This window comes from Condylura cristata, unplaced genomic scaffold, assembly GCF_000260355.1.
Source record: "Condylura cristata isolate star-nosed mole 26May11 unplaced genomic scaffold, ConCri1.0 scaffold00015, whole genome shotgun sequence".
In the NCBI taxonomy this organism is placed as follows: Eukaryota; Metazoa; Chordata; class Mammalia; order Eulipotyphla; family Talpidae; genus Condylura; species Condylura cristata.
Genome location: NW_004567116.1, coordinates 13416871 through 13443438, shown reverse-complemented (window position 1 = coordinate 13443438; position 26568 = coordinate 13416871).

The window sequence follows — 26568 nt, the reverse complement described above, 5'->3', positions numbered from 1 at the left end:
TGGCTAATGTTGTGCATGGGTGAGCACACTCCCCAGTAAGGCCAACAAGCAAGTCAGCAGAGCACAGTTCACTCTGCCCTGCAAATAGCTGCAGCCCACTACTTTGTTTCAAGTAGAAGATACAAAAAGCCCCAGGTCCCTTACAAACATGCACCCCACCCTTTGCTTCAAGCACATTTCCTGTGCAAATTTCCTATTGTTCCCTGCAACTACAGACCCTATATATACCCACAGGCAGTCCTAATAAACAGACTTCGGACTTCAGACCCCATGCTCCTGCTTCCTTCTTTCATGTCTCCTGCTTCATTCTTTCGTGTCTCTGAGTCTCCTACATTCCAGCTACTGAGCTACCGGTGGGAGACTCCAGCTACTGAGCTACCCGTGCATCCCTCGGTGGGTTTGCAACAGCAGAACCCACCACTGAGCTACCCGTGCATCCCTCGGTGGGTTTGCAACAGCAGAACATCTATTATCTGTTTCTAATGAATTAACTACATATGTATAATAATAAATGTTAATGTTGTGAAGAAGTAGTACCTATCAAGTATAAATGTAGACGTAAGGTGGCCATCTGTTACTTCTCAAAATGCAGTCAATACTTCCTAAATTACAGACCACTGGAAATTCCTAAGAATCCTGCCTTATTAAAAAGAATAATACAATGACAAGTCAAATGGTTTAAATTAAAATGAGAACATAAATGTACCTGCATATTGGTTCACAGAAAGTACTCAACAATTACATTTTGAAAAATTTGGCACCTGAATATTTATTAATAAAATCATCTTTTATCAGTTTTACTGGCTAATAGAGCTGCTTTCGAATACACACAAAAAACACAGCGAATATGTATTCTGACTAATCTTTGTTTAAATGTTTAGAATTTGCCTATTATATTATTACTGATTCATTCATTTGACCCTTACAGCAATTAGGAAAAATGTCATCATTGCAATTTCATGGATTGACATTAGGAAGCAAAGTAGTTTCTGAACATCAGGTCTTTTGACTAGGGACCCCACAGCTTGCAAATGTAGCATTTCTGTCAAGTCACTGCAGTTTTGTGTATTTTATTTAGTGATTTAGATGTGTACACTAAGATCTCCTTTGCATTTTTAACTAAATTGCTGGGTAACAAGCCATAAGGCACAAGCTAAAAAATTTTTTTTTAATTTAATTTTTTGTTGTTGTTTGTTGTTTGGTAGAACTGTGGTGTAGGCCAGAAGTACAAAGTGAAAATATTCACCAGAGAAGGGTGGGAAACAGAATAGGCTGATCTACTGAAATACACTGCTAAGGGGAGCAGTGGGCAAGACAGGAGAGGTCTGCTGTGCCATGTGGATCAGCTCCCTGGCTAGGGACAGAGCTCAGTCCTTTGCTGGACTCAAGTCATGGTAGTAGCTGTAAGACTCAACCTCTTCCAGAAGGGAGGATAGTAATACATTTCTGAGTGGCTGCTGCCATGGCACAGATCCAATGGCAGGTGCTGAGAGTTGCACAATTTGTGTGAAAGCCCATAGTTACTGTTATTTACAGTAGCCTGATTTAATCTTCTCATCACGTTTATTATTATTAAAGAAGAATATTGTGTTAAATAACACACAATACTGCTGCATAGAAACACATATCTGGGACTCTAGGAATGTATACTGATTGTAAATCATTGCTACTCTGCTGGCTAATCTCAACCAGAGGTATCAAAAGATGGGTTTGGGCGTGAAGAAGGGGTGAGATTAATATTTAAGGAAAGAGAGAGAGAAAACATGGAAAGAGATATCAAATACCTAATTTGTTCCTTTCATAATGTTTATTTAACTTTTTCTCCACGATCAATCTTAGAGGCAATAACTTTGATACCATTTTTGAAGACAAGGAATGTGAATGGGATATAAGGATATAAGTGACTCAAAATATTTTGTTAGAAGGTGAAATAATTGAGATTATTACCTTTTTTTAACTTCCAAAGATCTTGCTCGCATTAGATCATTTACAAAATAAAAATATGCATGTTTAATGGGGGATTAGAAATGTAAAATATTTACTATATAAAATAATACTAAGAAGTGCATGATTTTATCATTCCCCAGTTTATAAATGGGAAAAAAAAAAAAAAGGAGTTGCAGGAATAGCCATGCTGTTCGGAATTGACAGAGAATTGACAAAGGCAAGAGCTAAGAAAGCTTCCATTCAATCTATTAAAAACACCATTTCTTGGCCCTCCCTGGTAGCGCAGCGGGTTAAAGCACTGCACTAAGAAGCTTAAGCCACTTCCGCATGAGTTCGATCCCCGCCTGCCCCGGAGGAGATCCACATGGCGCGGCAGACCTCTCCTGACCCGCCCGCTGCTCCCCTCAGCAGTGTACTTCGTAGATCTGCCTGTTCTGCTCCCCCACTCTGTCCATGGTGAATTCTCTCACTGCCCCTGAGCCTCTGGCCTGTACCCCAGTTCTGTATAAATAAATAAATAAATCTTAAAAAACAAAAAAAAAAACACCATTTCTGACTAAATTGAGAACAATAACCTATACAGATGTCTAAATTTCTCAACCCACAATAATAATAAGCAGAGCAAGATTAAGGTTTACAGCTTTATTTGGAAGTTTTATTTATTTATTTTTAATTTATATCAATGTCTCCTGAAGATATTTGGCATAAGAACAATGTAAAAATAGTTGAAAACAATTTCCTCATCCTTCCTTTTCCTTAATATTACCAGGGAACATTTGGGAGTTTTTTTTTTTTTTTTTTTTTTATATTTCTGAATATTCACTCACTTATTTTCTCCAAATTTTTATTTTAAGTTCAAGATAGTGGGAAGCATAAATGAACAAAACAGGTAAAAAATCCTTTTAAACGTAAAACCAACTTTCTAATCAAGAACAAAGTAAACAAATAAGTAATAGAGGAGAGGGGGGAGAGGAGGAGGGGGACAGGAGGGGAGGGGGAGAGGGATATAGTGACCTTAAGTGGAAATAGTTGCTAAAATCTCCTGGGGGGTGCTTGTCTTCAGTGGAAGCAAAAAATAAAAAGAAGTTATTGGCCCTCCCTGGTGGCGCAGCGGGTTAAAGCACAGCACTGAGAAGCTAAAGCCACTTCCGCATGAGTTCGATTCCCGCATGAGTTCGATTCCCGCCTGCCTGGAGGTGACCACATGGTGTGGCAGACCCCTCCTGACCCGCCCGCTGCTCCCCTCAGCAGTGTGCTTCGTTGATCTGCCTGTTCTGCTTCCCACTCTCCCTCTGGTGAAGCCTCTCACTGCCTCTGAGCCTCTGGCCTGTACCCCAGTTCTGTATGTATAAATAAATAAATCTTTAAAAAAATAAAAATAAAAAAATAAAAAGAAGTTATATTAAATGAAAAATAGTATTACAGAAGCAAATGGTTTACATAGGCTCAGATTAAACAGGTTGATAAAAATGACAGTAGAAGTTTGAAAATATACCTTGAGTAATGGTTTAAAAAAATAAATTTCAGGGTCAGGTGGTCTGAGTGTGAACCTCAGAGGTCTATTTCCTGACCCTTTGAAGTCATACCCTGGTTTTGCTCTTGTGCAATGGATACAGTAACATTTACCTTATAGTGCCACTCTAAGTGTTACTTGAATTAGTAAAATTAAACCACACATTGAACCTGAGTTAGTGGGAAATAAATGAGTTAAAAGGATGATAGGGAGAGAATAGTGTGAGAAGGTGATAAGGTGGTTTTGCCAGTGTTGGAGAGGATGTAGAGAGAAGGAAATCCTTGTACAGTGTTGGAGAGAGTGGAAATTACTAGTCATTATGGAAAGCAATATGGAAATTCCTCAAAAAATTAAGAATTCTAATTCCACACAAATCAGTTGTCCCATGTCTGGTTATTCACCCCTGAAATATAAAAAAATCAACGTGAAGAAATATATGTATGCCCTGCCATAATTAACTGCAGCATCATTTACTACAGCAAATAGCTGAAAAAAAAAAACTATTAATATTAAAAATTTTAAAGATGTGATATACATGCATATGTATTTACACACATATATAGGTACATACATTATTTTCTACTCAGCTATTAAAAAATCATAAAATTATGCCATCTGTAACAACATGGATGGTCCTCAAAAGAATTAAGCTTAATGAAATCAGACAAAGAAAGATAAATACCTTATGACTTCACTCATATGTGGTATAAAGAGAAACCAAACAAATGGATGAAATAAATGAGACAAGTAAGTTTTCAGGTTATAAACCCAGTTCGGTAGTTACCAACAGCAAAGAGGAAAATGGGTGGGTAAAACAGGTAAGAGTCAACTGTATGGTGAAGGAAAAAACTGAGCCTTATTGGTGAACTTACTATAGTAAATGCACATGTTGATTTATAAGATGCGCAGCTGAAGCTTAGATAATGTTATGATGAATTGTTACTTCAATAAAATTACTTTGAATATTAAAATGTAGTCTTATATGTATAGATTATCACTGGAGATACACAAATATACTATATAAATACTAATCATGGAATATTTACAGCTAAATGGAATATGAATATCAAAATTACCTTATGGAAAATAATGAATTCGTGAGGTTCACAGGATAGTTAAATTTTACAAGGAGACAATCTCCAACTAATGAACATATCCATAGCAAGAAAAGCAAAACAACATAGCCACAAGAGAGCTTTTCCCAGTAGAAAAAGAAATTAAATGAGAAATGATCCAATTCTTCCTAAAATGTCTTTTTGCAATGCAACACTTAGCCTCATGCCAGCTGCATCTGTAACTCAATCAAATTACTACAGATTCAAGTTTTTCACATTTGAATATTTTCCCCAGTGCCCTTTCTCTGTCTGTATTTTTTTTTCTGTATGGAGACAAACATCTACCTTTCAAGATTTAGCATAAGTATATTCTCTCTTTTTCTGTTATTCAAGTACTTCATTATCCTCAATACCTCTATGAGTAGTACTTAATGATACTTTATACATTGCTTGTTTACATATTTATCTCCCTCTAAGGACTATGAGCTGTTGAAAAGAAACAGAACATCTTTTTTATTCCCTGTAGACTAGGAGAGTATATTATAAACATAGAAGATGAGGAATACATTTGTTGACTAGATGAATCAGTACAAGAAACTGTGGGATTGATAGTCCTAAAATAATCAAATTAGGTGGGCCTCCTTGATAGCACAAGAGGCTAAGATTCACCATTATGAAGCTGTGACAACCTGAGTTTGATAAGGTGACCCACATGATATAGCAGGCCTCTCCTGTCTCACCAGCTGCTCCCCTCAGCAGTGATTTCTGTCAATCTGCCTTTTCTGCTTCCTACTCTGTCTCTGGTAAGTTTTCTCACCCACCATACCTCTGGCTCTTGGGTGCATTAAAAAAAAAAAAAACTTAAAAAAATAAAAGAATCAAATAGGCTTTTCTCCATACATCCAGAGTAAGTCTCTTTTAACCCTGGTGTAGGAACTAGAAGTCTATAAAGGTGATAGGAACCTCTGTTATTACTTTAAGAAACACTGTATTTTGAGTTGGGAGCAGCGAGGTCTATGAAGTACAGAAGTACTTGACCTTGCTTAAATCTTTACCTTTCTCTAGTCTAAGACAATCGTCAGGTCCTCAGTTTCCACCCATTTCCTAATTAGAGCAGCAGTCACTGCTCTCCCTTTCATAACCTTGAAAAACATAGTGTGAAGGGTTTACCCTACAACAATATCCAGTTGTAGGGGTTATAAAAGAATATGTCCTCTCTATCAATCTTTCATTGCTAATATGAGCTACTCCCTTTTTTTTTTTTTTTTGGTCTGTTATGTGAAGTCTTCTCCTTACTTTCCTTGATGCCCTAGATCCCTAGTGCAAGACTGTTACAGATAAAAGTCTACAAAGGAAAGGCACCATTTTCTCTGCCCCGCCCCCCCCCAAAAAAAAAAAAAACACCTTGGATTATAATCCCAGTGTACCATGAACTAGAATTCCTGAGGTGGCAGTTACTGAGGAAAAAGGAATGGATTACACAATACAGAGAGTATGTGAATCCCCTCTCTTTCTTCTATGTCCCAGCCTGACCCCTACAACTGGGAAGAAGACATGAGAAGACACATGGAGAAGAGTCATAAAGAGACAATTGTGAAGAGAGTCTTGGAAGAGACATGTGGGTGAGAGACACATGGCACTGCTGTCCTGGCTGAAATGACAGCAGCTATTTTCTTGACTTAGATTGTTTTACCTCTCTTTCTACCTCAGACCTGCCTAAACCCTTTTGTGAGGCTCTGTGTCAGAAGGTACCTAAGACTTGTAGCAAATTTCTGTTCCTGAAGCCCAGTTTCAGGCCAGTCCTGTTTGGTTGTAAATCTACCTATGAATAGATGAGTAATTTAGGGTGTTTTACTGGGAAACTATTATTAGAAATATCCTCTCTTCTCTTCCCTCTTGAAGAATTAATTCTATTACATTTTTCACACTAAAAACCGGTTTAAGGGCTTTCCTGGTGGTGCAGTGGGTTAAAGCACAGCATTAAGAAGCTAAAGCCACTTCAGCACGAGTTTAATCTCCACCCTGGAGGTGACCCACATGGCACAGCAGACCTCTCCTGACCCACCCGCTGCTCCCCTCAGCAGTGTACTTCTTCAGTCGGCCTGTTCTGCTCCTCTCTGTCTCTTGGCCTGTACCCCAGTTCTGTACAAATAAATCTTTAAAAAACTAATAAAATAAAAAGGTTTGTTTTTTAAAAAAAAAAAAAACAAAAAACAAAAAAAAAAAAACAAAATGAATCAGTTTCCTTTGCTTTTGTGCATGCAACTGGCTAATACCTTTCAGAGTGTGTACCCCATAAATATCGGCATCCCTGATGTCCCTTGACCTCATGCTGACAGGATAAATGTCCCTGGTCCCTCATTGTACTTTAGAATTTACAACCATGTAATTTCTTCATATGCTTCATTAAATGTATTGCTTTCCTTTGCTAATTTGTCTGATGCTGTTTTAATTGCTCATCCAAAATTACTCAGCCCAAAAAGAATCAAAGAGGTACTACAAGATAGCTTCCTTTGTGCCTTGACAAACCTCTTAATTATTAAATAAAATAATCAAACCTTAGCCACCTATAATCACAGTAAAAACAGATTTGGCCCTAAATTACTATAATATTGGAACACTTTTGTAGTACATAAGGAGTGACCTTTAGTTATGTATCTATATATGAATAAAACAAATTTTTAAGAAGAGAAATTTAATAAATAAGTTTATCAGCTTTACTCAATAAATAGATGCCAGATGAATTTGTACTAATCACTGGTGCTTCATATTGAAGTTTGCCTAATCTATTTTACCTTGTTGATGATTTGCTCAACCACCCTAGCCCACAAAAATCTCTCCCTCCTCCATTCTTGACAAGTACTTATTGTCTACATTACTCACTTGAATATTAATCATGTACTGCCTAATAATTTTTCCTGTTATATTAAATAAACTGAATATTTTTCCACTCAGTATTTGCATGGTTATCCTATTTCCTAAGTTGATTGTAATAGCACAGAAGAATGCAATTGGTGATTTCAATCATCATGCAATTCCTGAGTGCAATGCTGTCTCATGAACACTTCTGTGATTAACAGAAACACTTAAAAAAAAAGTTAAATCTAGGAGAAACGATGCATGTAATAAATCATCAATATCAGTGAAGTGATATCCAAATATAAAGACCATCCAGGGAGGAAATAAGAAAGACCTCAAAGAAAAGGTGGAGTTTGATTTTTATATAAAGGGTCAGGATAAAAATTTTTCACTTGAAGAATGAAAATAGGTGCATTCTTGGCCACAGAAAATAGAAAATAATATATTTGAATAACTAAGAATATTTCAGCATCAAAGTAATATGACATTCAAGTGATCCAGTTTTAACTCTCAGCTTAAATTGGGTTCAATTTTGAGTCCTCCACCACTATCGCCTGCCATGAAAGGGACAAAATAGCAAGTGCAGTGCTTTTAAAGCCAGTTGACCTAGCTGGAGAGAAGTACTTGACCTTTTGAGTAATATCCTGAAAGACTTTAGATCACTTATTAACTAAGATCATTTACATTAACATATTTAAAATCTGATATTAAAGGATTTAGTAGATAGAGGTCTCCCTAGACTTGAGAAGAATATATTCAGATCTTTGCTAGAGTTAAAAAGGAAGAATAATTGCTTCAGGGGAAAACAAAAATCAAAATAGAAAACGAGACCCCCTTTTCAGGTTTAGAGCAATTGGTAGAGTGGAGAAAGTAAAAGGATACAAAAACAAAGGAGTCAGAATATAAGGACTGATTTGTGCTCTCTAAGTCTCTATTTGGAGGGTATGGAAAAAAACACTGATAAATGTTCTTGTTAAACATATTCAGACAGGAATGGTGATGAAGTTTTAAGATAATAGTCTGAGAATAGGGGTAATTAACTTTGCTGACTCAGGGTAGAACATGATTGTAACAGGCTCCAATCTCTGGAAGTCTATAGTTACTTGGGATCAAATGATGTAGGAAGAGTGAGCTAATGAAAGGTAACAGCCAAAAGAAATTAGATGACAATTTATCTCATCCATAAATGACAATACAAGTTACACACTGGTGAACATGGCACCATGTGCTGTCAAGGATCTCAATCATTGTATTATTGAAAGAAGATACAAGGCCAGCTTCCTTTCCCTTCTTAGGGGGTACCCTACAACAGGGGAGATATAGGTAGTTCCCCCAAAGCTGAATATATATAGCAGAATCTAAAGTTCAATGAATGGAATATTATGTGATGAAATCACACTAAATTTTAAACAGGATTGGATACACAGGGCTGCTTTAGGGGGAAGACCAGAGTCAATGTATAATATTGAATACATATAGAGAAACACATATATTGAATATATATAATGTAAGCCAAATAATATGATATTCTATACATCTTAGCTATAGTGGAAATATGTGCACCATCTTGCTGTAATTATAATCCACATATGTAAGGCACGACTGGAGAGACCAACCTTTTATTAAATCATAAAAAAGGGGAAAAATGGGATAAGTGAAAGAAAACAGGAAAGACCAAGGACAACATTAGTTGTTTGCTTGTTTATTTATTTAAAATAATGAGTCTATTTGTAGATTGTAATGGAGTCAGTTGATTGATAATATAAGACAAACTCTTGGCACACAGTGCCAGAAAGTAATCGCTATCACCTACAGTGTATAAAGTAGATATTAAGTCCTAGACACCATTTGAATTATTTACATGTATCAACACATAGAATCTCTGCATCATCATAACCAGTGGATGAATCTGTGCTCATAATATACACACTTTCTGGAATAAAACTGAAGCACATAAGGAAGAGTGATGAGATTGGAGAGTCCTGACTTACATAGTGTTATTGCTACTTCTGCTCAAGGACAGTATTGGCTTATTGTGCTCCCCTAATCTATGATTATAGTTATATAATAAATATGCCATTGGTTTGTTGGAACAAGACTAACAACAACAACAACAAAAAAACTTTGACAATTGATGGAATTCCTTAGCAGTTTCATGGTGTTATACCAATGGCAGAGACACAATACTAGGATTATATATATGAATGGAATTTCTATGTGTTATGGTGTTGCTGTGGTGGGTTTTCTGGGAAGTAAGACTGCAGGATGCGTAGTCAGGAGTTTCAGGAATGTCCTGAGGAAGATGCTGGAAAAAAGTAAAGAACAAGACTAGGTAGAGAAAAGGGTCAAGCAGTGACAGAGGTCTGATAGCAGCTTCAGAGCAATTCACAGGATGCGCTGGAGCTCAATCATCTTCCAGAGTTATCTGCACTTGGGCCAAGATGGCTAGGTCTTTGTACCCCTGCACCAAGCAATCATTGGGCCCTGGTACCTAGTAATGGTTAGATAAGGGGCTAAGAGTCTGGTACTTTCTGTTCTCTCAACAACAAAGGCAATCCATCTTTCACTGAGGGGGCAACTGAGTAGAACATTAAAATGTCACATAATGCATTTATGGGATCAAACCATTAAGACTACCATTTCTGTAATTCAAGTGATGCCAGAATATAGCAAGCACACACATATGCACACACATACAAATATTCTTTTTAATCTGTGCCTATCCATTTTGGATGTATTTGTTTCTTATTATTGTTATAGTCAATACCACAAACTTAGTGGCTTAAAACAGCACAAATTTATTGTCTTGAGGTCTGAAATAGATCAATAGAACTGCATTCCTTCAGGGAAAAGGAGAGAAAATCTATTGTCTTTTCTAGCTTCTAGATTTTGTTTCTGTAGTCACATCTTTTATTCTCTCACTGTGACTGTCCTACCTCCCTTTTGCAAGGACCACTGTCATTAAATTGGACCCACCTGAATAATTCAGGCATTTTTCCCAGCTCAAGATCCTTAATTTAATCACATCTGCAGAGTCCCTTTTGACAGGTAAGGAGATTTAAGCAGGATTTTTTTAGGGATTAGGAATTGGATATCTTTGGTGAGTCTGTCTACTAGACTGGGTGAAAATTGATTCTCTTCTTTGGACATTGTTTTTCTTACATAAACAGATTCTGAGGAAGCTGAGGGTCCTTATCATATTCTGCATTTATGAATTTGTGAAGAATAAATGGTAAACAGTGTTTTAACTTTTTTTCTTTGCTTGGCCGAACTGATGCAGGAAGAGGCTTGCAAATTATCATGTGATAAAGAACAGTGATGGCAAAAATCAGGCTATGGGAAAGATATTTATGAAATATTAGCTTTAAAAGGAATAACAAAAGTTGAATATTAATTTCCACCTACTCCTCAACCTTATATGAATATATAGCCCTTGCCTGTGCCATATCAATCATATGTCCGACTTGTATACAAAATACCACAAACTTCCAGAAGCAACAGTCTTAAACATTCTTTTAAAAATAATTTATAAGATAGTTAAAATGTACCTTGTGGAGTTTTGATATCTATGCTCTTTATCAAAGAATTTCCCCATAGAATTAATGAAAATTTTTCTTTTTTCCCATGCATAAAATATCTTTTCTAATGTACCAATAATAATAATTGCTGAGAAATGCATGCCTGGAATATTAAAAAAAACTCATCTCTTTTCATGTAAGCATTTCTCTATCTGTGAGTTTGCTAACTAGAGTAGAACTACCAGCTATTGCTGTTTTCATTTATGTTTGCTTTGCTGTGATGGTTGCTTTATCCTTCCATTCGTCAGACAGCCTTGCCTGCAATTTGTTCTTCAAGGACAGTTCTTGAAGTTGAACTTTCCTTGACAGTCTTTGTGTGAGTATGCTTCTTCTAGCTTTAAGTGGGAAAGAAAAGGTCTCCCTATCTCCATTTTGATTGAAGGAGATTGCATTATACCTTAAAAGGAGTGAAACAATGTCATTTTTGTCTTATTCTGTTCAAACTGCTAACACAAAAATGGCATAGACTTGGTGGCTTAAACAGCAAACATACATTTCTCAAAATTCTAGATATGAGAGTTCAAGGTCAGTGCATGAACAAATTCAGCGTCTGCTGTGATATGCTTGCAGGTTCCTGGCTGGCCATCTTCTGTGTCCTCACAGGGAGGAGGAGTAAGGGATCTCTCTGGAATCTCAGTTATAAGGCACCAGTTTCACTTGTGAGGCCTCCTCCACCCTTCTCACCAGATTTTCTTCTAATGTCCCACCACGTAATGCCATTACTTCAAGGATTAGATTTCAATTTATGAATTTGGGGGGTACAAACAGTTATGTCACCAGACAAGGGAGTGGCCCAGGGATCCCTAGCACAATTCCAGTCATCCCCGCAAAACAGGCAGCTAAGCCAGCAGCACACCAGTCACTGCCCACTGCCCCAAGCCAGCAGTCAGAGGGCTGGATTGAGGGGTTCTGCTACCAGGAAAGGGCTCTTGAAATCCTCTGGTCAAGACTGAAAAGAGGACTACACAGACATAGGTAAGGACAGATAAGGAGTCAGGACTTGATTAATGAAAAAGCAAAACAAGAATGCTCTCAGGAGACCTCCCTGGTCATGAGAGAGATACCGGCAGTTGCTTGGGATAGGAGTATACATGGGTTTTAGGAATGGGGTTGAAAGAACAAAGAAATTAATGACTGAGACAGCCAGGAGAGTGGACTTGACTCAAGTCCATTATCATTGCTGGCTGTGGGTATCCCTCAGCTAACACACGGGGGTCAGGGGGTCATGCAGGGCTCATGACAAAATCCAAGGTGCAAGTACCTTGGACACAGTGTGCCCACAGCTCCAGGCTGAACTGCTCTTATCGCAAGGTCTGTCACTAGCTTTTTCTTCTGGATATTTTAAGAATCCCCATTTCCCCCAGAGAGCTAATTTTTAAAGCTGTGTTATGAATGCCCTGGCTGGGCAAAATTAGTAAAAATAACCAACTATCCAAAAACCAACCAAACAAACAAATAAAGTGTGTCCAAAAGATTTACAGCAGCAGCTCTCTGAGCCTACAGTCATCAGGGTTTTTAACCTCTTGTTTACCAGCCATGGGAACAGTAACGGAATCACAAAATTTGGGGAAAGTTTTCAGTGAATTCTGTCCAGAGTGTGGAACTTTCCATCTCACCATGAACTAAAATATCCAGATGAACTAAAACCTGTCTCTCACATACACAGTTCATCTTAGTTTCATGCCCTCAGCATAAGTAGCTCTTCTCCTTATGTACCCCAATGTTTTATCTGAGCTGTCCCCAAAACAAGAAATAAATGATTGGCTTACAGAACAAAGTAAAAGTAACCTTGACAAAGTTTCCACTTTTTGAAATGATAACTCACACAATGTCCTACAAAATACTAAATTCCTTATCTTTATGATCTATAACTGTGGATACAAATTTATAAACATAACAGCATTTGCGATTTTAAGCTTAACTGTTCTCGGATATAATGGGGGTCTATATTATAAGTACAGTCCTTCTTCCCAGCCTTCCAAAATAAGATGTATCCTACACTAGCAAAATGATGGCCATTGAAATGAGGAAGATATGAGTACACTAGTAAGATTCAAAGTAAATGAAGAACATACTTAAGCTTTTGTTTAAACTTAATTGGCCTTAATTACCCTCTGCCTTAATTTTAGCTATCACTGGTGTTTTGAAGTAAGACTTGAAAAGATAATTCTGAATTTTTCTTTCTAGTATATACTGAAGCATACATCACATTGCAGTGAATTTAGACTTTTCTTTCTCAAAATCATAAAGGTTCTACCACATTGGAAATTCAATTAAAATTGCATATTGAATACATATTAAACTAACTGAATCTATCATGGTGTCTGATTTTTGTGGTTGTTCATAATTCCTTGTTGAAAAGTTCCCTGTCTTGAGGACTACATTGTTCAAGCCATTGTTTTTGTTTGATGGTTGCTTGTTGTTTGTTTGTTTTACACTAAAGAAACACAATTTAAAACTTACAGTTACCCGCCAGCTGAAGCAGTGTGATGAATTTCTACTAAGGTGCTGTTCAGTTTTGTAATGTGTATGCCAAAGTGGTTCTTCTGTTTGCTCTTCCTGTCTTTTTAAAAAATATTTTTATTTATTATTTTTGTGTAGAAGAACTGGGGTACAGGTCAGAGGTGTGGGGTATGAGAGGATTTAGCAGAGACAGAGTGGGGAGCAGAACAGGCAGATGTACTAAAATACACTGCTGAGGGGAGCAACGGGCAGGTTAGGAGATGTCTGCTGCACCATGTGGGTCAGCTCCTTGGCCAGGGATCAAACTCAGGTCTTGGCAGTGATAGTGCTAAGAGTTAATCTCTGGGCCACTGGAAGGCCTTCTTCCTCTTTGTCTTAACTTCTATGAGTCATGGCATCATTCATTGTCTTTTCAATGAAAGGAAACATCTACAACCTAACAGGGTTATCAGTTAATAAAATAATGCAAGATAAAACAATATATGAGAAGAATAAAAATCCTTTTGTTTAGTACATACACACACACACACACACACACACACACACACACACACACATATATATATATATATATTCAGAAAAGGGAAAGCAACCCTTTTTATTATAGAATATTTAAGAAATTCAATAATACAAAAGGAATTTTGCTCCCTTTTACCCATTATTCTTTCTCTTAGTAGAAACTTTTTTTTAAAGATTAATTTATTTATGCATACAAGAACTGGGGTACAGGCCAGAGGTGTGTGTTGGGGAGGTGGTGGTGAGAGGAGTCACCAGAGACAGAGTGAGGAGTGGAATCAGCAGATCAAATGAAATCCATGCTGAGGGGAGCAGTGGGTGAGACAGGAGACGTCTGCTGCTGCCATGTGGGTCACCTCGGGGCTGAGGATCAAACTAGCACCAAAACAGCTACAGCCAGCTTGCAGTGTTACACTTTAAACCATTGCGCCACCAGGGAAGGCCCTCTTAGTGGAAACTTTTAATAACAAATTTGCCTTCTTCATTAATGAGCAATTTTTAAAATACAAATTAGCATCATATACTATTGTTTACTGATTCTATTATCTCTTACATAGTACAAAATAGCATGGCCCTATATCATTGAATAGTGTCTTATAATATTAAGTAACTACATATGATCATATGGTGTAGCTTTATAATAATGTATTACATCTTCTATAATATACATTAGATTGATTTCATTTTTCAGCTTATTAAAGTTTCTATAATAAAATTTCCTGTTGGGAAATCTTTCTTGCTAATTATTTATTTAGAATGAATCCCTAAAAGATGATTTTCTGAGACAAAAAGGATAGCCAAATTGACTTCTGCACATATATGTAAACATACATTATTTTGTATAAACTGCCATTAATAGAATTCAAATAGCCACCGCACCAAGTCCTCAAAAAGTTGCATGTAACCATTTTGAAGAGTTATAAATTGGATGGGAAGATATTATCTAGATTGTTAATCTTTATTTCCTTGACTACTGAGGAGGTTGAACACATCTTGACTCAAAACAAACAAACAAAAACTTTTCTTATGTCCTGTGATTTGGGTCAACCGTGAAATATACTGTGAGCAAACTTTAAAATGAGGCCTGACAAGGATATATGACAACATATGCACAAGATCCTGGATCACAATTTTTAGATATCTTTTTAGGTATAGAAATATTTTGTCAACAGCAGCAAACATTAAGAAGAATCATATAAAACAACAGCAGCTCTGTTGGAAATCTAAGCAGAGAGTGTAAGCTTGCACTATGACTCACCACCTTTACTTCTTTTCCCTCATCCTCACCACTGAGGAGGCCTGGAGATGACAGTGTGAAGCCTCCTCCCGTGGATCAGCTGAGAGAGATTTTTCCTATATTCTTCTGCAGAACAGCAGAACAGAAAAAAACCATTCAAACAAAACTTTCCTGAGGAAAGGAGAGTAACTTCCAGAACAAAAAGAAAGATAATGGATATTAGCATCTACGCATGTCTGATAGAATGGACTTGAAGATATTTTTGCTTTTGTTTTGTTTTCTTATTTAACATGTTTGGGTTTTTTAAAGTGAAAGAGCAATGTGGAAATTAAATAAAACGTTCGAGAAAAATTCATCGGCTGGAACTTAAATCAATCAGATGTTCTCAGTAGTCAGGAAAACCAACCCACTGATTTGTCTTATTCAAACATGCATTCTGCCATATTAGCACTATCCACTGAGAATGCACCATTATAGATCATTTTAGATGACAGTTATCCACAGAACATAAGCAGAGAACTGTGTAATTGCTTGGTTAACACAGACAAAACCCATGGGTCACATCTAAACCAACAATCGAATTCATCCAACCAAGTATTTAGTGGTAGAGTGTTGATGTTAAAATTAGTCTATACCATTCTAAACATTAGATGTTTCTCAGAAAAAAAAATATATATATATATTTCTGATTTCATGCAAAAATAAAACAAACACACACTTGATAACTATTGTCTTGAATTTCCATGGAGCAAAGATTGGCATTTCTGAGAAGGGCCTAAGACAGAGCATGCCTTTCCAGTTACCACAATCCTTACCACAATTTACTGCCTCCCTGATATCAAGACAGGATGTGAATTGCTATTTGTCATTTTACTCATGGCCAATTTTATTTTTTTTTATATTGCTTCTCAGAGCTGGTAGGCATCTGAGCTTTTGATTCCAGGCTAATACTGTTAGATCATTTATCAAAAAATCTGGAAGGAAAATAGCAGAAGGTGCCCCAAAACTTGAAATAATTTCCAGTATACTTAGACTACAAGAAGACATAACTCAGTTAGAATTATCATTCATTCATTCATTCACTCATTCAATATTTATTGAAAACTAACTACACACCTGGCATTGTGCTGGTTGCTAGATAATGCAGTTAAGAAGTAAACAGAAAAATTGCAAACTTGATAAAGCACATAAAGAAAACATCCATGCTATGATATGATCTAAGAGAAGATATAGATCTTTTAAGAGGGAAGACAAATCATGCAAATCCAAAACATGATAATCAAATTATAACCTTGTGACTGAAACATGATTGATGAAAATGAGAAGGAGCAAAATAAATTACATGGATGTTAATGGACCTGAAAAACAAATAAAAATACACTTATAGGGAAAGAAAACATTAGTGGAGGTAAAATAATATACTATGGAGTGAGAATTTTCTTGTACCCATGGGTGGGAAAATGCTATATACTATTTCTAGATAATATTGATTTTGTAGGTGCAGAGGTGGTGAGAAGCTTCACCACATACAAAGAGGGGAGCAGAATAGGCAGATGGACACAGTATACTACTGAGGGGAGCAGTAGGCGAGACAGGAGAGGTCTGCCACGCCATGTGGATCACCTCTGTGGCCAGAGATGGAACTCGCACTGCGATTGCAGCCTGCTTGCAGTGTTGTGTCCTAACCTGTCCCACCACCATGGAGGGCCTCAATATTTATTTCCAGTACACAGACACATGTGTTTATTATTTGCTAAACATTGGATTAAATGTTATGATGCCTCTCATCTTATTTAATTTCTTAGCACCCTTGTGCAGCAGATCTTATTTTTCACTTTTGGAACTGAATCTGTTGTGCTGAAAAGTTTAACTTAGCCAAGTTTCTATTGTAAGTGACAGAGGCATATCACAAACACAAATTTTCAGATGTATTTGCTTTTTTGTTTTTCTTTTCTTGAAGCATCTGTTTTTGTAGTCTTGGTTTGAAGGTAGTACTAATCCTACAAATCTAGGAAGTGTTCTGGTGGTTGCAATTTTTTTCAACAATTTAGTCAAGGTTGGCATTAATTTTCCTTATACGTTTGGTAGAATTGAATAGGGAAGTTATCAGTTTGTGGGTATCTTGTTGAGAAGTTTTGATTAGTGACTCAATCTCCTTAATTGTTGATAATTTCAGACTTTCTATTTGCTCATGATTCAGATTGGCAGATGGTAGCATTCTAGGAATTCATCCAGTTATTCTATAGTGTCTAATGTATTGACATATACGTTTACACAGTAGTATCTTATGATGCCCTTTGTATTTCTGTGGTATCAATTGTAATGCTGTTCATTTATAATTTTGAGCCTTGCAATTTTTTAATCCTGGTAGAGGCTTACCAATTTTAATTTAGAGGAAAAAAAATACAATTTCTTGAATTTTTCTATTGTTTATTAGTCTCCATTTCACTTTCTTCCACTCTGGTCTATGTTTATCAACTCGTCTATTGATAGGAACTTTGGATACAGTTTTTTCCACTATTTTCTAGTTCCTTGATGTACAAAGTCAGATTGACTAAGATCTTTATTTTTTTTCTTAATTTGACATTTATTGTATTAAATTCAAACTAAGAACTACTTTTTTATATATTGAGGGTTTTTTTTCTTTATTTTTCTTTTGATTTTTTTCTTTGATTCATTGGCTATTCACTCTTGTGCATAATGTTTACATATTCATGAATTGTCCAATTTTTTTTTCTATTATTGGTTTCTAGTTTCATACCATGTGTTCAAAGGGTATTCGACATGATTTCAACCTTCCTAAATTCCTAGGGCTTTCTTGTGACTTATCATAGGCTCCATATCTGAGAATTCTTCATTTGTACTTGGACAGATTGTGAACATTATTTCTGTTGGTTGCCACAGTCTGTGTATGTCTGTTAGGTCCATTTGGTCTATTTTGTAATTTAATGTTCCTTTATTGATTTTTTTGTCTACATGATTATGTAGACAAAACTTTTTTGATATGTGAACTTTTGATATGTGAATCCACATAGATATACTGCTATCTATTTCTTCTTCAATTTTGCTAAATTTATTCTCTATGCTTAAATGTTCCCAATTGGGTCAAAATGTTTGTAATTGCTATGTCTTCTTGATGAAATTCCCCTTTCATCATAATATAGTCACCAGTTTTTTCCTTGAAGTCAGTTTAACAAATGTAATTAAGGGTGTACAGTCACCATACTCTCTTTGGGTTGCTATTTGCATGGAAATCTTTTTCTTTACTTTCACTTTCAGTCTACATTTATCCTTAAAACCTGGGTCACTTAGTGGTAGCAGATTGTTTACTAATGCTTTTTTTTTTAATCAGTTCTGACACTATGTCTTGATTGAGGAATTTAATCCATTTATACTTTATGTAACTATATATATTTAAGAATCTTATATTCCATCTTATTAATTTCTAGGACTCTAGGACCCTCATGGCTGGCTTAGATCTGGTGTGGACTTAGTGCTGGGGTTCAAAAAAGCTCCCTTTCTCTAGTTTTCCCATAGTAAGGATACACTTTTCCACTCTGAACTGGCTATGTTTAATTAGGGGAAAGAGGTAATACTTTTGTTCCCATCCTCTTCAATGTGTCTTTTCTTATTTCTGTACTGCATCTAAGTACTATAATCTCTCACTTGGAATCTTTTGCTCATCTGATGATGTTTTCATGTACGAATTGCTGTTCAATTGATGTTGCTATAAGAGCTAAATAAAGTACATAAATAAAACATCCTATACTACATCTTGCTGAAGTCTGCTGAAAATTCTAAATAGTATCTATTATTTTGGGTTCAGGAATCTTTTATTAAGACTCTAGATTATAAATGCCTAAGTATGTTTGGTAAGAAATAAAGGATTATTTAATTTTTCGAATATATATATAGTTATTATTACTTTAATTCTCTAAAATGTCATGCCTGACATGGGGAATTAGGTGTTTTCTTAATGCACTTGTTGATAAATTGTGTTGTGCATAGCAGAATGCCTAGGGAAACATTATACTTTATTGATTGACTCGATTATGTGGGTGGAGAAAATAAATCTCTCACAATAAAGGATATTTATTGTTCCATCTACAGAGAACAGCACCAGCAGGATTAACAGCATTAGAATCACTTTCATGGACATTGTAGAAAAGAGGGCAATACATTATAGAATGCCAAAAAAGTGCACTGAGCCTCATGTCTAACTGAGATATGTACGTATGTGTATGTTTTTTGTGTATATGTGCACATGCACACACACATAGTCAAATTATTTACTGTACCTGATAAAACATGATATCCTGACTGAAGGCTAGTATCTTGTTAATAAATTCAAATACTACCCAGAATCACTGAATAAAGCATTTAATCAAACTATTCATAATTAACATTGACATAGATCTCTACATATAACTAATAAATTTCCTAAGTCAAATATATAGATAACTAAGTGATATGCACACATACACTTTTCATTATTGACTTTTTTCTATTGATGAAATTGTACTAGTCAAAATAGCCAGAAATGATGAGACTATTATTAATCAGGGCATTTACAAATAAACATAAAATATATCCCTTCATCATTTAGAACCTAATGTTGTGAAAATCCTCAGTATTCTAATTCCTAAAATCTGGATGGTAATGGTGGTGACACATGTTTATGAGAAGATGAAACACTGGTAAAATAATACTTCTAGCTTTTAATGAGAAAACAAACAAATAAACAAAAAACATGAAGGAGAAACAACAGCAAGAGATTACAGAAGAAAATAATAGATTAGAGATATGGTGGTGGCAAGAGGCAAGAAAGAATATAGGAACTTGGTAAGGGTAAAAAAAGAATGAAAAAAGGGGAGGGTCAAAAACTGTCTCTGCTCAGAGACATAATCACTGATACATAGTTAGCCCAATTCCAGATACTATGAAAATCATATCAAGTGTCAATATGGTATTGTTGCTTACTCCTATTTTTTTTAAAAATAGAGCACAGGCCAAGCTCAAGCCCATGAAGTATTTCCTGATAGTGTTATTAACATATTTAACATATAAATAAAACATTTATTTATTTATTCTAAAATAAATTCAGAATTTGAACGTGCAATAGTCTTATCACATAACAGCAAAGTTCATGTTTAAGCTACTCCATGGAGTCCTTCTCAGTGGTGCAATGGATTAAGGCACAGCACTGTGAATCTGGCTGCAGCTGCTTCACCATAAGTTCAATCCTCAGCCAGAGAGCTAACCCAGCTGACCCACACACACATGGCAGAACTCTCCTGACTTGCCTTCTGTTCCCCTCAGCAATGTATTTTGTCAAACTGCCTGTTTGGCTCCCTGCTCTGGCTCTGATGAATCCTCTCATCCTCTCATCGCCCCTGTACCTCTGGCCTGTTCTTGTATGCATGAATAAATAAATCTTAAAAAAATAAAAATAAATACACCCCAAGGATTATGGGAAATAAGCATGTTTTCATTACATTCTAATATACAATATTGTCACCAATTAAAAAAAAAATTCATGTGTCATTTAGTATCTCTGTTAAGGTAGGATATAGAGTTAAGAGAATTTTAGACAGACCCAGGACCCAGCACTTTTGCACAGAAGTAAAACTTTCACATGTTTTTACTTGACTGCTATTTTGACTATGATACATATGAAAATAGAACCTGGCTAGGAACAGATTGTAAATATGTAGATAAGAATGAGGATTTTTTTCTGTGCAAATTAAATTACTGTTTTATCAAGATTGTGCAAGGAAATAAGGTTTTATTAAATCTTGCTGGAAAAACTTGCCCTGTGCTGATGCAAAATAAAAAAGCATGGAAAAAGGAGTGAGAACTACAAGTATTATTAGGGAATGAAGAATTTATTATAAGACTAAGAGGTTAGTTACATCATTATTGAAGAAATTATAAAAGAAGCTCCTAAAGGAAGGAACTGGAAGGGCAGAGAAAGGCCTTTAACCTTCGTCCCTTCAGTACTCCTCAACAGCCACTCAGAACCAGTTGCCATCAGGTGTCTCAAGGGAAAGCCTGGCGAGATGTCTGTGGACAGTGTTGTTTCTGTGTCTACTAATGGGCTGGGGTGCTGTGGCCAGACTAGTTCTCCTTGGAAAGAAGATTTAAACATGGGGCCTCCCTGGTGGCCTACAAGCTCAAATGCCATCAAGGCTTAAGCAAGTAACCAAAATAGGCCATGAATTTTGTCACAAATGTAAGAGGGAGTTGAGAGACTTATAAGAACTCAAATATTTCACTAAGGCTTTCAAGGATAAAATGCAGATTCTAAAATCTATACCAGAATAGAACAAATGGTTTTGTTTCTCTTTTTTTCCATCTTTTATATCCTAAAAATGTATAGGAACAAAATTCAGGAAATACAATATGACTTTCTTTGGATAACATGGTTAAAATTACCCATGGAGTTTAAAAAGTTGCAAAGTATAAGCTGTGACAAAGCCTATGTTCACTATATTTCTACTAGGGGAGCATTGCTACAAAGTTCTGGTGATAAACAAATGGAAAGCATTCCTTATGTACTTAGAAATATATGTGGTTACAAATTGAATCAATTCGGCAAATTAAGGGTGAGAAGGCACAACACACTTACTTTTATTATCCTCATTTGAGTGAAAAAAATCATTAACTGTCCCCATTATCAAAAGTGGCTTTTCTTTTGCCATATGTTGAAGCATGAAATTGGGATGCAAAACTCTCTTTTTGTTTTCTCTTACACATTTACTTTCTTGCTACCTAGAGATTAGATCTTTCCAAGTCTAAACCAGGAGCAATGTCATACCTTTTAAACCCACAGGCCAATTGATGGAAACAAAAAAATTTCAAAAGCTTGGTTCATGGATTTGCAGTTTGCTATTAAATTGTTGACAGTTATCCAGGGCCCTCAGAATAATAACCACAGGGAGAAGGAAAAAAAAGACTTAGCTTTTTGTTTACAGTAAGAGGTTACTGAGGTGGAAAAAGCTATTAGGATCCAAACAGGGAGGTCTGATGCCTCTTACTTATTCCATGGAGCCCTGACTAGATCTGATTCATATTCTAGTGGATTGGCCTTTTGTGGCCTACTAAAAAGCCAGGAAAGATTTGACAGCAAGAATGACTGCATCACAAACGAGCTTTTCTCACATCCCCATCTATGTTCTCCCACGAGACTGTCTTTATTATGAGAACATCAAATGCTCTAGCCTCAGCTTCGCGTTTGTTCTTAACTCCATGGCGAACACCTTGATGGCTACATTCAGTCTACCAGCCTCTCCAACATTATCATCCAGGGGACAGACCTGGCTCTACACCCTTTGTTCCTGACTCACACTGTTGACCTTGAGAAATCATTCAGAACTTAATTTGCCAACAGCTTACACCCACACACAAACAGACACACTATCAGCATGAAGGTTTCTAAAAGCAGTGAACAATTATACTGACAAATTAAATTACCTTAGACTCCTGATTTTTCTTCTCCCCCCTCCTCCTCTCTCCTCCTCCTCTTCACCCTCTTCTCTTTTGAGAAGTTACCCTAAAAAATAAGTTGGCATGAGATAAGCATTTTTATTTCTCTAACTTTTAGGAGTAATGAATTTTATAACTGCCAAGAATGATGTATTCCCACTTAAAAAAAAATTATACTTATAAACACAAAATTGAAAAAAATAGAAAACCTCCTCATTAATGACCATTATTGAATGACCTTTGGTGACAAACATCCCAAATGCTTTTATATGTTTATATACACATGCATGAAAAACAGAGGAGATAGTATTTTTTAAAAAAACACTCTGGTTTCAGTTTTAGTGTTACATTTTAAATACAGTCAAATGTGAAATCATCCCATGTATTAAAAAAAATATAGGCCATATAGAACTCTGAAAAATCTTCCACAAGAGGCTCTTTGTTTTGAAAATTGTCGCTCTCAAGAGAAGGAAAATTATTGTAACTATTTTATGAGACTGGATACCTGTTGTTACAGATCTACCTGCTGTGAGGGGCAAGGCTATATCCCCTGTCCACACTCACAGGAGGCTGCTTTGGCCCACAAGCCCCAGGGTGCCTGGACAGGGGAACAGGAGGCAGAGGCAAACCGCTGTGTTTCCTGTATAACTGAACATACATCAGCCCAGAGTGCGCTGGCTCTGTGATGAGAGCTTTATGGTGGAGAGACATGTAGAGACACTTGGAAGAGATGCACAGGTGAGCGACCCATGGGGAAGCTGACAATGACAGCTCTTCTCTTGATTTGCATTTTGATTTCTTCCTTTTGTCCCAGATTAGCCTGGCTCCTTTCTCTGCCTTTCCATGTTCCCCACAAGAATGTGCCTTAGACTTTAGGCAAGTTTCTGGGTTTCTGTAGCCCTGCTTCCAGGAAACCCTATTTGGCTGGACATTTACCAACAAAGGCATGGAAAATTTTAGGTGATTTATTAGGAAAAAAAAAATCTTCTAGTTTCTCACCTCTCTATACAAATTCTGTTAATTTTTCTTTTTCACAATAAAAGTCATCTTTGCCCTATGTGGTTGATGGCAAAGCCTTATTTTAGAATATGCAAGTTTTGGGTTCCTGGGTTACATGACAATAAAGGTACATGATAATAAAGGGACAACTATCGTGTCTACTGACACTATAGTTAAAAGATGACACCATGTTACATTTATTGATCTATTTTATGTTCTTATCTCAGTTCTGCATTGACTAATCATTACCATGTATTTTGTAAACATTATCTGGCAATTTGTTTCATTTGGTATATTAAACAAACAGCAAATTTACTTAACTCTTTAACACATTTTCCATTTTCTGAGCCCTTTAGTTTTAATGCATCCTCATTATTAGCTGCATGTCATCATTTGAGAGAAATCATATTACGGTACTATAAGAATTTTTTTTTTAAGATTTATTTATTCATACAGAACTGGGGTACAGCCACAGATGTGGAGGGTGAGAAGATTCACCAGGGACAGAGTGGGGAGCAGAATAGGCAGATCAACGAAGTACACTGCTGAGGGGAGCAGCGGGCGGATCAGGAGAGGTCTGCCGTGCCATGTGGATCTTCTCTGGGGCAGGTGGGGATCGAACTCATGCGGAAGTGGCTTAAGCTTCTTAGTGCAGTGCTTTAACTCGCTGTGCCACAGAGAGGGCAAAGTTCAGGGCACTGGCTAAGAAGAATGAGCTGGACCTGGAGTTCTCCAGGAGTAGGGGGTTTCTAGAAGAAGGTAGAGGTACCATTTCCTAGGGGTCTAAGTCCCTGGTGGATCTCCCTGAATGCTGGAGTTGGCTTTAGGACCAGAGCCTTGTGTCCACAAGTACTGCAAATTAACTCGTTTTCAGAGCCACTTTTCAGAGGCATCTTACAGGACCAGCTTGTTAATTTTGATTCAGGCAGGGCATTTACACACAAGTTTTTCTCAGTTTGCCTTTCACATGTCTATTTATCACTGTCTTCTTATACAAGTGATTGATAACTTAAGTGTTTCTATAGTAACTACCCCCACCTTTCCATCAGTCATACTGATTACAATGTTAATCTGTATAACATCTGGATCAGTTATATCATGACGCTATCACTATATATGGCAGTTACCTATTTGTGTTGTACAAGATGGTAGTGATTAGCCACACGTGACTAGGGAAACTGAAGACATAACTTTTGAACTAATAGTCTCCACTGACTTCAGTTTAAATTTAAATAGTCACATGGGATTGGTAGTTCTACAATTCGATAGCATAAATCTATGCTTTAGTGACATTTTCATGAATTTACTTAAAAAAACAAATCCACAATGTTTTACCAATCTCAAAATACTTTTAGGAGTTGGACTAAGTATTATCAACTTGGATCCTATTCAAGAATAGGATCCTGGTAAAATCCTATTAATTGGGCAGTGACTGATCATCTGTGGGAAACTGGGCAGCAGAGTCATTCATTCACTGAGTAAAACCAAATTTGACCTACAGAGAGAATGAGAGAATGTTAAAGATACTTTTCAGTGTCTCTCTTTCAGATTCACTATCACAGTGTTTTTAAATATTTATTTATTTATGCATACAGAACTGGGGTACAGGTCAGAGGTGGAGGGGCAGTAAGAGGATTCACCAGGGAAACCCTGAGGAGCAGAACAGGCAGATTGAAGAAGTATATGCTGAGGGGAGCAGAGAGCGAGACAGGAGAGGTCTGCAGCGCCATGTGGGTCACCTCCGGGGCTGGGGTTTGAACTTACAATGAAGCTACTGTGGCTGGCTTGCAGTGCTGTGTCCTAACCTGCTGTGCCACCAGGGAGGGCCCTATCACAATGAATTTTATGTTGTAGGTAAGAAAACTGCATCCTGCTGGCATGGCTCAATAAAGGTCACAACACCAGTCTGCAGCAAAATCTAGAGAGAAACACAGTGTTCTCGATTTGGGATCCAGGCTTCTCCCCGTGAATGTTCCTTCGGCAATTTGGAAGCAGATCAAAATGCTTTAGCCAAACTAAAATATACCTGTTTACTCATTTACACAACCCTTGCACTTAACACTTTTTAATAGGAGGATGCCATTGGACAACATGACTATTCAGAATAAGCCCCAGAAATATTTTTAAAAGAAAACATAATATGAATTTCTGATCGTTAATAAGTAAATGCCATTCTAGCCATACTTTTATTCATTAGAAAAATAACGAGATAACTGTAATTATGGACAACTGTCATATGCTAGCTTCTCAGGTAAAGGCAGCTCTCAAAACAGAGTTCAAAAATCCCAGTGATGCTGTTACCGTGGAGACAGCAAGCCCTGGGCGGTTTTAGGAGGAGGGTGCAGCCAGACTCTCAGGGCCCTGTTTTACATGCACAGCTGTCATTTGACTCTATTTTATGCAGCACTGCTGCAATTTCTGATCACACAAGTGCAAAATGGTAACAGTCTTGACAACAGATCTGTACCAAAGGTCAGGCAGTTTCTGACTATGCTTCTTGTCTTTTCCCTTTTCTTAATCAGAGGCTGTAGAAGAGCAGGAGAGATTTCCCTTTGAGTAACCACAGAAAATTCTTTAGGCGCAAAGTGTGTGTTGATTTTAATCAATTCTGATATGGCTACCATTTAGCTTTAACCCTTCAACCCTATTATAGTAGTGAATGGTATAATAAAACCATGGGCATGCTTTTATATTTATTAGTTTCCTTAAATCAAAGACATCAGGAAGGGACATCGGCTATAAATCTTTTTTTTTTTTTGTATTTGTAATGAACTTTATCACGATCTATCCAGTCACTCAAGAAATATGCATTAAGCCTATTTGTTAAGCACTTTTCTAACCAGAGGCAACACTCCATTTGAGGAATTATGGAGGATACACAGAAGTAGAGACTTAATTCTTATTTTTTTTTGAAAA